Below are 14,158 nucleotides of genomic sequence, written 5' to 3'. Positions count from 1 at the left end.
CCCATACACAAAAATAAAATGCATCATAGACCTAAGAGCTAAAACCATAAAACTGTTGTAAGAACATAGGGGTAAATATTCTTGACCTTGGGTTAGCCAGAAGTTTCTTAGATACAACACCAAAAATAAAAGTAACAAAAGAAAAAGATATTAATAAATTAGATGACATCAAAATTAAAGCTTTTGTTTTGTAAACAATACTCTCAAGAAGGTGAAAAGACATTCCATAGAATGGGAGAAAATATTTACAAGGTCACGAATTGTTAGGGAGTGCAAGTCAGAAGGTACGGGATACCACCTGACACCCGTGGGAAGGGTGGTGACAAATGCAGCAGGGATGCTGAGAAGTCAGAATGTGGGGGCGTTAGGACTGACTGTTCAGGGTTCAGAATTTCTTTCTGGGGGGACAAAGTGTTCTAAAATTAGACTGTGGTAGTGGCTGCCCAACTCAGTGAATGTACTGAAAACCACTGTAAATGACTGAATTATGTGGTATGCGAATTGTATCTCAACAACACAGTTTATAAAAGAAAGAATAGTACATAGAATAGAATAGTAAGGAGATGTCATAATTTGGCAGTTTTCTGTTGAAAAACATTTGTGTGGTTTTTACTATTTCAGTTATTGATAATACATGTAGTATCTCAGCAAATAAATCTTTGATTGCATTTTGGATTATTTTCTTGTGACACATTCTTGGAAGAGGCATTTCTAAATCAATGGCTGTGAGAATTTTTAAGTCTTTGTAATGTTTGCTAGGTTGTTTTCCAGAAAGATGTTTGAATGTGTACTGTCACCAGCCGTGTAAGAGATTGCCATCTCACTCTGTCTTTGGTTCCTTCTGAACATTAATTATTAATAGTCTTTGATTGGCCTGAGACAGGCATGCATCTGTGTGTGTGCTTATAAATGTCTTCACTCACTCATAGATACTTTAGTATTCACATGCGAGGCTGTTCCAGCGTGGGCCAGAGCTCAAGATGCTAAGTGACTCAGTGAATTAGTTGAAGAGCCAGGAGCAATTAATACACTCTCCAGTATTGACATTTGAGTTTTCAACCTGAAGGTACCTTATCCAACTGGCCTAATTAGAAAGTCAGCAAAGACAAGGATGTGTGTGCACGCACGTGCGTGTGTTAAAACAGCACCTGGATCGGAATCTGGGGACTGCCGTCCTTGCGCCTGGTGTGTGCGGGTGTGGCAGAAGCAGCCCCTCTAGACTCAGCTCGCCGTGACTTTCCACACAGAACTCTGTGCTCCCCAGCCCCGAGGCGTGTGCCAGCTCGTTTGGAAGGCGGGTAGAAGGGTCAGCTTGGGCAGTTCTGTGGAAATGCAGAGTGTGAGTCAGCGTCATACGAGTCTCTAATACGCTTTCCTGCAGAGAAACGTGTTAGTATTCCTCGTAAACATGACATATACCCACATATGCCTGTGCTCCACAAACAAAATCAGCCCTTTCTTTGGCTTTGGAGCTGTTTCTGGGACTTGGTTCCCGTTGTCTGGTTCCCCTGGGCCGTCTGCACTGTCTCCCCCAGTCAGACCACACGCCTGCGTCTGCTCCTGCATTGCCACAGTGGTGGCTATGGTGAAGCGTTTTGTGTCTTATGGTATTAATACCTTACATTTCTAGAGTATTCATTCTGGGATGCAAGCTGTTTGCACATGGTAGTGGGTGGGGTGGGATAGGCTTTAAGGTGAGATTGTGGGTAGTCAAAACTACCCTCAAAATCTCTTAAGTTGCTAGGCCTTGGGGTCTCTGGGACTCCAAAGATCTGAGAATTAATCCATTTTGTTTCTTGTATGTAAATCATGGCTTCCCTTTCTTTAGAGCAAAAGCCAGCATCTAGTTTGAATGGCATGGTATTATGGGGATAAATAAGGAACTTAGTTTTCTTCCCACCTTCCTACCTACATGAATTCACCTAAGCCAAATTTACGGTTCAATTACCTTTGCTGTATATCTCCTGTAATTCTCACAGCAGCCTTCTAAGGTGGGTAATACTGCCCTTAGTTAAGAAGAAGGGGCACAGAGGTTAAGTATTAATAACTTGTAAGGCCCTGCAATTTCAGATGCAGAATTCTGTCCTCTCCTGTTTTACCCCTGGACCATAGACGGCTTCATAGGCTGCTGTCTCAGAGCCTGCTATGGAATTACTTGATCATCTGGATTTTATGCTTGCAGCTGATAGTTAAATCAAAGGATTCACTTCTCCAATTTATTGCTTTCCTTAATGACATACTGCCAAAGTTCTTACTCATTTGAATATCGTCCTCAAGGCTGAGATGTTGGCATTTTTATCCCTATTAATTTGGACCCTTAAAAATTCTTGTCTTCAGAGAACAAGTTCTATTTCTATTCTATTGAAATGCAGCTTCACATTTTTTTTCCCCAATTCATTTCTTTTTTTCTTTTTTTTTGGAGACAGGGTCTCGTTCTGTTGTCCAGGCTGGAGTGCAGTGGCACGATCACAGCTCACTGTAACCTTGAACTCCTGGGCTCAAGTGATCTTCCTGCCTCAGCCTCCTGAGTAGCTGGGACTACGGGCGAGTGTCACCACGCCCAGCTAATTTTTCTGTTTTTTGTAGAGACAGGGTCTTGCTCTTGCTCAGGCTGGTCTCATACTCCTGACGTCCAGTGATCCTCCTGCCTCGGCCTCCCTAAGTGCTGGGATTACAGTTGTGAGCCACCGAGCCTGGCTCATTTCCTTTTGAGTTTCTCTTCATTTCTTGTTTTTAAATTGTAATAATTGCTGAAGTGTTCTGGTTCTAAGGGGAACAAACAAATACATTAGAGGTATCCTTCCATTTTTTACCCTCTTAATATAAATGCCATGTAATTTAATATCCAGAAATTTCAGTAACCAATCCAGCACCTTTGAAAACTTTTAAGAATAAATTCATGCAAGTGGTGTAAAGCCCGGGGCAGAGAGTGCGAGCTTTATGCTAGGAGTGCGGTTTTGGTGGTTACACCTTTCAGTCTGTCGTGGAGGCTGTGTGTCCTCTCTCCCCAGAAAGATCCCTGGCCCTGGACTTTACTTCAGGTTTCAGGAGTTTCATTGACTCTATTTCGTGGGCCTGGATTAAGAACCCTTGTGTGATAATTACAGCCCCACAGGAGTGTGGTCAAGAGTGATCTGATGGAGCTTAATTTTGAGGTGTAGTTTTACCCACTCCTGGCTGTTGCATATGATGCGTTATTTTTATTTTGTCCCTAGAGATGTTGGTGGATTTTTAAAAAATTGATGGCATTTAGTTAAGAGATTCTTATGATATCTTCTGTGATCTGTCATTTTCTTTGTCTTTCTGATTCAGTGTTACCACCTGGGAAAACAAATCTCTGCTTGCAAATTGATTAGTTGTAAAGGAATGCCTCATTCTGATGTTAAGAGGCTTCTGTACCGGCTCACGCATGCCACCGCTTGCGAGTTTACGGGAAGTGTAAGTGCTCTGCTGGTTAATTCGAGACTTTAGTAATGAAAATAACTGCAACTGTTGTTGAGTTCACTGTGTCAGACACTGTGCCTCTTGCCTAGTTACATTACCACGTGTGATCCTTAGACACGTCAGGCAGTACCACCCACCTCTCCTCCAACACATGGCAGCTCCACGCGGCTAAACTCGTGGCGTGGCCAGGTCTGCCGACCCCAGAATTCACGCTTCTCCCCTGCAGCCCACCGCCTGGAAGAGAAAGACCTGTTAAGAATTCAGATGTGGTGTTTCTTTCTGTTTATTAGTATTTTTACAATGTTTGTCCTTGTATTTTTATATTCATATTCATGAGTGATAATAGTTCATAGGGTTTTCTGGGGGAAATACTGTTTTCCTCAGGTTTAGGGGTGTATGTATTTGTTTCATAAAGGGGTTTAGGAAGCTTCCCTCACTTTCCAAGCTCTCCTTTCTCCTCCCCACAGTTTCCCCCTCTCCGTGGAGCCTTGTGGTGGGTGGAGGTAGAGAGAGGGCGCGATCACATGCTGGGTTTTTCTGTTTCACTTCAGTTATTTCGAGGCTTGAGCATTCTCTGTTTTCAAGCTGTGTTGAGGACATGGTTTTGGGGCAGTCTGATGTTTCCCTTCTTGTCATTCTGGGAGGAACTGTTGGGAGGCAGGGAGTTTGGTGGCTGCCATTGTCTTTTGCTACCTGCGTTTCCTCCCTCCAAGAATTATATCTTCTGCCTAAGACCTGTCGGCCGTCCACTCCTGTCTTTGAGGTGGTGGTATCCGTGGCCAGTTCTAGCAAGCGGCGTTCTTTTCAGGACCATTTTTTCCAAAGAAATAAAAGTTAATCATGATTACAGCCACACGGTGCCCTCTGAGCAGAGAGCAGAGGACAGTCAAGGGGAGGTGCAGGTCCTGAGATGTCAGGTGGGCCGGCCTGTTAGGTAAGTGATATCTTTCATTCCTCAGCAAAAGGAAAAGTTCTTCTCTGTCCAGGATTTTCAGGGCGGCTTGGCAACCGTGGAAACCCTGGAGACTAGTCTAGGGATGTAAAGGTTCTGTTCTCGGGCTTTCTTTGGCCAAACCAGTGGGAGGAAAACGACTTGGTCTCTGAGAGAGCGCTGAGTCTCTGTGGCCTCTGTGCACTTCTGCTCAGGGATGCCATTTAATTCCGAGGACAGAGACGAGGGGAGATGGCTGGAGGGGCTTTGCAGGGAGAGGGACGCCCAGGTGTGTGCTCCGGGGTAGGGCCGTCCAGCAGCACGCTGCCCTCGGGTGCACATGTCCTCTGAACTGGGCGGTGTGGGTGTTGACCACCAGCCACGTGGCTCCTGAGCATGGAGACGTCACTAGCGTGACCAAGGAACTGAATTTTCAGTTCTATTTCGTGTTAATTCGTTTCAAATTAAATGGCCATGTGTGGCTTGGCTCTGGTCTGAAGAAGCATAGCCTTATGTAGCCCATGCTACAGAGTGAGAGGTGGGGTGGGGCACGAGGCAGGCTGAGCTCTGGCCGCGGCCGGGTGGTCTCCCGCGGTGTGTGGGCTTTCCACGCTCGAGCAAGCTGGGCCCTGCTTGGCAGTGCGTGTGAGTCCATGCTTGGTACATGCCTCCATTTGTGTTTCTTGCCGTCTTTATCTTCTTGAAAGGAAAAAAAGTGGTGAAGGCCAGATTTTTTGACCGAGCGAATGGCTGAGTTTGCAGGGCTGAGAGTGATGCTCCTGGCTGCTGGGTGGAGATTACGCCTCGAAGACAGACTTTTTATTTCTCATAATGTAAGTGAAAATGCATGCTCTTCAAACACAATAAAATTTTCTTTTTGCAAATAACTAAAAACTACACTTAATTTTGAATTTTTAAGTAACACTGAAAGAGGCCATGAGAGTTACATGTTTGTCAAAAGTGGAGGAACTTGTGTAGCCGAGGTGAGCTGGGCCTCAGAGCCACAGAGACGCGGTTAAGTTCTTGGCTTCGGGCCTCCTGGCTGTGTGGGGTGGGTGAGTCACTCACCCTAACCGAGCACAGTAACCTCCTCTGTCAAGTGGGATAACAAGTATCTTGGGAGGTTGTTATGAAAGCTAGAGACCTCCAGGGCACAGTTAACTCAACAAATTGCAGCTCTTTTCATCTGGAGAGAGCAGGAGGCTTTCCGCACCCTGAGTTTTATACACTGCTCTTGGGGGGGGATTAGTCTGTGCCGGGACTCACTGCACATTCCCCTACCGGCAGCGGTGGAATCCTGAAGGCTGAGGTGCGGCTGCAGGCCAGTGCTGGGACAGGTCACCACACCTCCCCTCAGGCTGGCTCAGCCCTCTTTCTCCCTGGTTTTCAGAGGTCAGTGCAGTGTCAAGTGTTCCAGCCTCACTCGGCGTTTCCTCGGGCGTTCATGTCATTCTCCAGCATGTGCACCCTGCCGTGTGGGCGAAGGGACCCCTTACGTGGAAAGGGTCTGTGCTTCCTTTGTCTTGTCCAGAGGCCTTTACCGGGCTTGCTGGCATGTCACCCGTCATGGCCCCCGGGTTTTACGGGCCACTCTGTCTTTGTCAGCATGCCTGGTGAGGGGACAGCGTGAGGAAGGCAGGAGGTGGTGTCTCCTTTAGAAAGCTGTTAATTTCATGGTTAGAGGTTTGGGGGTTTATCTTGCTTTTCTGGTTAATGGGGGCCAGAGTTATGGTTAAAGTGCCAGGTGCGCTGGAGTCCCTCAGAGTCTCTGATCACGAATGTTTTCAAAGCCAGTAATCTGCTTGTCAGGCACAGCTGGTCACCGCTCTAACCTCTCTGGCAACGAAGGTGGCAGTACCTTTTGAAAAAGGCCTTGCAAAGTACAAGTAAAGTTATTTCTGGTGTCATCCAAGCAGAACAAACAAAGAAAAACATTGACGTTCTCTCTCTTGCAGTTCATATTCAGAGGGCTGGGGCAAATCACCTATACTTCAGCAGTTAGAAATCTTGGTCTGAAATCCAATGTCCTGAAGAACAGTGCGATGAAATGGAAATTCTTGTTAAAGTTAAAAGTGAGTGGGGGAAAGAATAATCCTGTCGTTGCCTTTGGATTACTTAATTAGCAGAGTAAATTTAGATTACAGGCAAAAACCATCCCCACTCCCCCACACCCTCACCATCTCAAGTGAAATACAGAGATAGAAACCATGAAGCTTCAGAAAGTCTTAGAAAATGACCAGCCATTAAATGGATTAAAAGTTCTAAGTTTGGGTAACTTTTCTCTCCTCGATTCCCTCTCGCCTCCCCCTTTGCAGAGTCCAGAGGCAGCCTTGAGTTGGAGGCACTTCCCGGTCCCTATCCGTGGCTGGGACCCGGCTCCAGTCTTCCTCCTCGTCCTCTGTCTCAGTCTCCCATCCTCAAAGATGCCCGTGTCTCTGTGGCCTTCATTGTCATTGTGATGCTGTCTCCTGGGTCTCTCCTCCCTTGGACTCTGAAGCACCGTGCGTTTGGAACTGTTTTGTGTAACTTTATCACTGTTGGCACTGCGTTCTCTCTCCCCGTTAGCTTCTGAGTCAGTGCCAGGGTCTGGCGCCTCATCCTAAGCATTGTTCTGCCTTAGTGGAGAATTCATTGTGCAAACCTGTGCCAGTCACCCTGACATCCATCGTTATTTTCTAGAGCTGACCCCTCGCCCCGTGATGGCAGTAGGGACTTGTGGCCTGTGCTCTGTGGTCAGGTGAGACTCGGAGGCTCGGTGTGGTTGGACAGTGTGTCCAAGGAAACACAGCAGGTGGGGCCCATCGGGGCCTGGCTCCTCTCGGGTGCCTGCATGGCCTCCCTGGTGGGGAGCTTTCCAGAGTCTTCCAAAAACAACTGAGAATGTACAGACAGCACCTCAGCAGTGCACAGTCTATCTCTTTAATGAACGCGTCCTCACAGGGCCTTGGGGCAGGGCAGGCGTCCAGGTCCTCCTCTGATGACCTCCATTACCAAACAGTTTCTGCGGCAGCCAGGCCAGCAGAGCGTGAGACAGGCTCCTGGTAATTATGGATCTTTCTGTCGAGTTCTGGACAGGGGCTGTCAGTTAGCCACTCGGGCTCTGCAATGGATCCCTGAGCAAAAGAATAAAATGTGAAGAGAGAGCCTTGCCCTTGGAGCTCTCGTGTGTGTGGACATGGCAGCCCAGCAGAGCAGAAAGGTAGTCTTGAGGATTTACCGGCCCGACAGGAGAATGTATTATTCACCCTGCTCTTCAGAAGCCACTCTGACCTGGCCTAAAGAATTTTTTAAGTTTTAAACTCAAAGTAAAACCAAAATTACTAACCAGAAGGCAAACTAACAAAAATAAACTAATTAGGCTAGTATTGAGGACTGTCTTGAAATTATTTCAAGTTCTCTAAATGTGGAATTATTCTCAAGATTAATATTTTACATCTCACAGATATAATGTTTGGCTTTTTTGTTGGGGGAACAAATAGGGTTCTTCCGTGGTCTCCTGAACAGGTGGAGGGAGTGTATTGCGTATTCAGGCTATGGGCACATCCATCTTTGTCTTCAGTTTTGAGGAAGGACATTCACTCTACGTATCCTCAGTGTACCTTTCACCCAAGTGTAGTTCTCGAGTTTCCTGTTTGAACATTTCAACTATTTATAAGGATTGATATTTCATGACTTTTATTCTGTCCTTTAGAGAACAGGGGGAAAAATCTACTTTTTTTGAAAAATAGACTAGAAGCCATTCTAGCTCGCACTTACCATATGGGTCCCTTGGACCTTTTATAAATCTAGTGTGCACAGTTATGTCACCATAATGACCTTGTGGTCACCGACAGACTGTATGTACGACAGTGATCTCATAAAATTATAATGGGGCTGAAAATTCCCGTTGCCTAGTGGTGTAGCCATGCTAATGTCGGAGTGCAGCGCATTACTCATGTCTGTGGCGGTGCTGGTGTGAACAACCTACTGCACTGCCGGTCGTATAGAAGGATAGCAGTGCACTTATGAACAGTACGTAGTACTCGATAATAAATGACCGTGTTACTGGTGTATATATTTACTGCACTATACTTTTTATCATTAGTTTAGAATGTACTCCTTCTACTTATAAAAAAAAAATGTCAACTGTAAAATAGCCTCTGGCAGGTCCTTCAGGAGGTATCTGGAAGAAGGCTGTGCCATCCTAGGAGGCGACAGCTCCCCGTGTGTCGCTGCCCCCGAAGACCTTCCGGTGGGACAAGACGTGGAGGTGGAAGACAGTGATACGGATGATCCTGCCCTGTGTGGGCCTAGGCTAATGCGTGTTTGCATCTTAGTTTTTAACAAAAAAGTTTAAACAGGGGAAAAAAAACCATTTTAAAACTAGAGAAAAGCTTATAGAATAAGGATATAAGGAGAGAAAATAGTTTTGAACAACTGTACAATGTGTTTGTGTTTTAACATAAGTGTTATTACAAAAGCCAAAAAAGTTTATAAAGTTAAAAAGTTACAGTGAAGTTAATTTATTACTGATGAAAGAAATGTTTTAAAAAATAAATTCAGCGTAGCCTAAGTATAGAGTGTTTATAAAGTCTATAGTAGCGTGCCGTGATGTCCTAGGCCTCCACATTCACCCCTCACTCGCTCAGACCCAGAGCAACTTCCAGTCCCGCAAGCTCCATTCAGGACATGAGGAAGTGCCCTACACAGGTATGCCGTTTTTTAATCTTTTATACTGTATTTTTATCATACCATTTCTATGTTTAGATAGGGCTAGATACACACATACTTGCCATTGGGTTCCAGCTTAGTGCAGTATTCGATAGAGTAGCGTGCCGTGTAGATTCGTAGCCCCGGAGCAGTAAGCCGGACCTCGGCGTGTAGCAGGCTCCCTGTCTGGGTCTGTGTGAGTGCGCTGTGGTGGTCGCGCAGTGATGAAATAGTCTCAGAGCACGTCCCATCTTTGACTGAAGCATGACTGTTATCAGATCTTGATATTAATTTTTTTCTATATCTGGAAACATTTTGCTATTTTTCTAGGCATCATTTTATCATGACTTATCAGTTACTCCTAACTCTGGTAAAATATCGATTAAAATAGTAGTAGAATGGAAGAGTAAGAGATGGCATCAAGAATCGTGTTATTGTAAAATAAACAGTATCTTTCATGTGATCCTTGAGTTTTCTTTGTTGCCCCAATGATTGCATTATTTTTCAAGACGGTATAAAAGAAACCTGGAGACTCCATTTTTGAAGTGTGTGTGTTTTTTTTTTAAGCTTTCATTGAACACAGAGAATTTAGAGTTTTTTATTTTCCACTCATGATAGCAGTGAGAGGAAAATTGGCAAAGGGAGACATTTCACGGTTACTGGATGAACCAGAAGACGAGTACGACAGACTGAAAGCAGCTCTCCAGATGCTAATGGTGATGGTGAAACTGACCATAGGAGCAAGTCCCCAGACTCTTAGGTGAAGATACCTTTGATGAATTTTAGTTGCATCTTTAGTTGAAGATATTTTAGATGAATTTTCTCAAAATCAAGCATCCATGAGCGAATATTCTAATGATATAAAGGAATATGATTTCTTGTCCAATTAGTCATTCAGCAGGTCGGGCTTTGTCACACAGTATTCTATGACAAGAATGTGAACCATTCCCATTTGTTAAAAAGATATGTGACAGTGTTCTCTCATCTTTTTGATGTTTGTGGACCAAACTTGATACAGTTCCTAAGTGGATAAATGCTGAAAGCAGGGGTATAGTCAAGAGGTGATTGGAAGGAAATAAAGGTAGAAATGAAAATATCCATAGGCTTGACCATTCTAATTGGTTTCATAAATCTAAAAATGAAAATCCTTTGCTTTTATGGAGCGAAGAAGATGGCTATCTTCAACAAAACCATAAGCCATCGAAAATTTCAAAAGTATTGTTTTGACAGTGCAAATACAAGAAAAAGAATTAGCAGTAGCAGTAAGCTGAAACCTATTAGAGAGGTACTTGAAATTTAGAATCATGATCGCATTTTAACAAGGTAAGTGCTAGAAAAACCGAAAGTGATGACAAGCTAGGACCTATCAGATATGAGCTTGAAAACTGGCACCAGTATTTACAGATATGATCCAGGTTCAGTTGTGATGGTTGACCAGCCCTTGTTTGCATTTAGAGGATGTTGCTCGTTTCAGATCTGCCATAAGGCACACCATGGGGATACCACGGTCAGTTTCCAGACCACTGCAATAGAGTGAATATCACAACAGAGCAAGCCACATGGATTTTTTTTTAGTTTTCCAGTGTACTTAAGGTTTTGTTTTCACTATACTATAGTCTAGTGAGTGTGCAGTAGCATTATGTTTTAAAAAGCAATGTATATACTTTATTACTAAAAAATGCTGACACAGAGCACAAAATGAGCACATGCTGTTGGAAAAATGGTGCTGATAGACTTGCTCAATGCAGGGTCACCACAAACCTTCAATCTGTAAAAAAACAGTATCTGCAAGTCACAATAAAGCGAAGCACAATAGAAGGAGGTATGCCTGTGTGTGTGTGTGTGTGTGTGTGTGTGTGTGTGTGTATGTGTGTGTGTGTACAGCACAGGGATTGGTAGTGCGCTGACCCCCCCATGCAGTCTAAAATCCTAATATAACTTTTGACTCTCCCCAAACTTAGCTACTATTAATAATAGCCTGCTATTGACCAGAAGCCTTACCCATAACATAAGTAGTCGATTAACACATATTTTGTATGTTATGTATATTATATACTGTATTCTTACAATAAAGTGAGAGAAAATAAAATTTGATTAAGAAAATCATAGGGAAGAAAATATTTACTGTTCATTAAGTGGAAGTGGGGGTCTTCATCCTCGTCATCTTCACACTGAGCAGGCTGAGGAAGGGCTGGTCTTGCTGTCTCGGGGGTGGCAGGGGCAGAAGAAAATCCACGTGTAAGTGGACCTGTGTAGTTTAGACCCGTGCTGTTCAAGGGTCAGCTGTATACACACACGCACATGGGGAAAATTGAGTTTACTATGTTTAATACCACGGTAAACATTTTAACCACGTTTTTGCCCTTGCTTTATTCATAATTTTGTAAATTATTTGTAAAATGACTTAAAATACATAAAAATAAAAAGGGTCCATGGACTCAGATGATAAATGTTGATTATTTTTCCTGATGTATGCTGAGGGGATGAGTCCATGGTTCTTTTTTTCCTAGGACAGCGAATGGCAGAGAGGGTTGACCTTCCTGATTGAGGGCAGAGCTGGAGACCCTTGTGGATACGAGTTGCCCAGCCCAGCTGGCCCCTGGCTCTAAGGGGCCCACATGGCCCCCTCCCTCCCTGATTTTTTAAATTCAAAAATTGATGTTTTGGTAAGTTAATTTGCGAAACCTGGATCTGAGTGATAGGACCTTTCTCCTTCTTCTTTCCTCTCAGGAAGAAAAATGAGGTCGCGGAATTGTTCGTTTTCACAGGAATTCCCACTTCTGGTGTGTCAGGCACTGTGCCCAGCGTTCATGTTTACTCTCTTTAATTTTTAAGGGCAACCTCCTATCACAGCTGGGAAAATGGTACCTATTCAGTTGAGAAACGTGGTCAAGATCACCGGGCCTTTCGGCAGGTTGGACTCCAACCCAGGAGAAGACAGTGGCGTCATGGTTCTTTTGTTCTTTCGTTGTTTACTTGGACATCTTCCAAGATGGAGCGGGCTGCCTGTGTGCTGTTCCCATTACTGTTGCCGGTAGTGGAGCCATCTTTTGTTTTTTGTTTTAACTTTGTATTGAGCTGTTTTTCCATTCTGGGTGACAAATGGGAAAAATCTGTTCTGTATTTGAGTGAAAAGCTCAGCTTTATAAAGATGTCGTATTGACTTCCAAAGGCCCCAAGCTTCACCACTATCGTTGGTTTCTTTGGGGAAGTTTCCGTGATTCTTTCGTGGGGGATTGTAAATGGCTGCTGTGGTCATCATACTCTTTCGGCTGCTTAGCTCTGCCGTTAACGTCAGACATCTAAGTTTTTGCTTCAATAATAAGAATTGAATAGTATTCAAGAAGGATTCAAACTACATTAATATTAAAGAGCCTTTTCAGATCCAGAAGGTGCCTGTGCAGCCCTTCTGACTGCAGTGTCTACAGCACATGTCAATTAGGAAGAGGGATGATGTGTGCTCGGCTCCGGGCCTGCGCGGCTCCCTGCGAGCATCTCAGGCAGCGCGTCTTGCCGCCGCCGCAGTCTGCCAGCCTCCCAGAGGGTCCTCGCTCGGCAATCAGGCTTTCCGTTGCTGTGCTGTTCTAAATAGCTCTGTGTCCCAAATAGAAAGGAAAATCAATTTAATTACTTAGGAAACTTTTCCTTAAGGGTGAATCAATTAGGAGGAAAAAATGAAGTATCTGTCTGTCATCAGTAACTTTATTTCAGGGCTGACTACAAGAGAAATTAATTTCGGTATGAAGATTAGGTGTCGGCTGTGCGGTGGAAGTAGAGCGGGTGCTCACAGGAGTACGTTCCCCCAGAGCTGCAAGGCGGAGAAGCTTCGTGCTTCTGGGACCAAATGTGAAATGAGTGTGAGGATTCATGGCAGCAGGAGAGTGGCATTGAACAGGAGCCAGAGCCTTCCGCAGGTGTCAGAGCAAAAGAATTATGAAGGAGGGGAGAGCTAATTGCAATTAATGTAATTATGAGGAGAGAAATGTACTCTGAAGGGAGCTGCATGCTTTCTCTTGGCTCGGCCTCCCTTCCCGGCCTCCCCATGGCAACCATGTAGGTGCAGTTAATGAGCCTCGGCCGCTGCAGGCCCAGAGGTGGTGGAGCCCGACTAAGGCTGCCCCAGCATTCATCAGCGGGGGGCAGAAAGCTATTTCATGCTTTTTTCTCCACATGATTCAGCTATGCTTTTATAAGAACAAAATTTATAAACAAAGGCAGGGAAAGAAATTGTCTTTTAGCAGAGGCTTTAAATGTTCAGTTGTGAAGGATGTAAATCTAGAGTAAAGGAGCGTGCTGCTGGGGGCCAGGACCTGGACAGCAGGGGCTGTGGCTGGAGAGGGGAGACTCAGCCAGCTCTTCCCACGCCTGCTCGAGCATTGTCTGATCACTCTATAGCGCTGAACATGTGTAACTCGGGGTTTTGGCATGTTCACAGAACTGTGCAACCACTGTCTCATTCTAAAACATTTTCTTCTCTCAAAGCACGACTCTGTCCTGTTAGCAGTCAGTCCCATTACCTCCCTTGCTCAGCCCCTGGCAGCCACCGATCTACTAGCTGTATGTACGGATTGCCTGCTCTGGACTCTTCCCGTACTGTGCACGTAGTCATACAGTGTGTGGCCTTTTCTGATGGGCTTCTGTCATTTGTCATACTGTTTTGAGGTTCATCTGTGCTATAGCATTACCAGTACTTCTGTCCTTTTTATGGCTGCATAATATGCCACACATACCGCATCTCCTTTATCCATTCATCTGTTCACGGACATTTGAGTTGTTTCCGCTTTTTGGTTATTATGAATAATGCTGCTGTGAGCATTCGTGTGCACGTTTTTATGTGGACATGTTTTCATTTCTCTTGGGGCTGTACCTAGGAGTGGAATTGCTGGGTCACATGGGAATTCCGTGTCTAACCTTTGGAGGATCTGCCAGACTGCCTTCCGAAGTGCCTGCTCCATTTCACAGTCCTGTTAGTGCCATGTATGAGGGTTCTAATGTCTCCACATCTTTAACCAGCACCTGTTGTTGTTTGTCTTTTTAATTATAGCTCTCCTACTGGTTATGAAGTAGTGTATCATTATGGTTTTGAGTTGTGTT

The 14,158-nt window shown here is 44.7% G+C and overlaps 1 protein-coding gene and 1 long non-coding RNA gene across 2 annotated transcripts in view; both read left to right on the top strand.

The window, feature by feature from the left end:
* The window catches only part of TBC1D22A (TBC1 domain family member 22A), a 327,765-nt gene that overhangs the window by 132,535 nt on the left and 181,072 nt on the right, over window positions 1-14,158 (top strand).
* Window positions 5,060-6,798, top strand: LOC123639204. Its single transcript, XR_006735658.1, has 3 exons — window positions 5,060-5,208; window positions 6,331-6,447; window positions 6,691-6,798. It is a non-coding gene; the product is annotated as an uncharacterized LOC123639204 (long non-coding RNA).

This window comes from Lemur catta, chromosome 6 (assembly GCF_020740605.2).
Source record: "Lemur catta isolate mLemCat1 chromosome 6, mLemCat1.pri, whole genome shotgun sequence".
NCBI classification, from domain to species: Eukaryota; Metazoa; Chordata; class Mammalia; order Primates; family Lemuridae; genus Lemur; species Lemur catta.
Note: the sequence above shows the minus strand (reverse complement) of the source record. Positions and strands in the feature narration are given on the sequence as shown.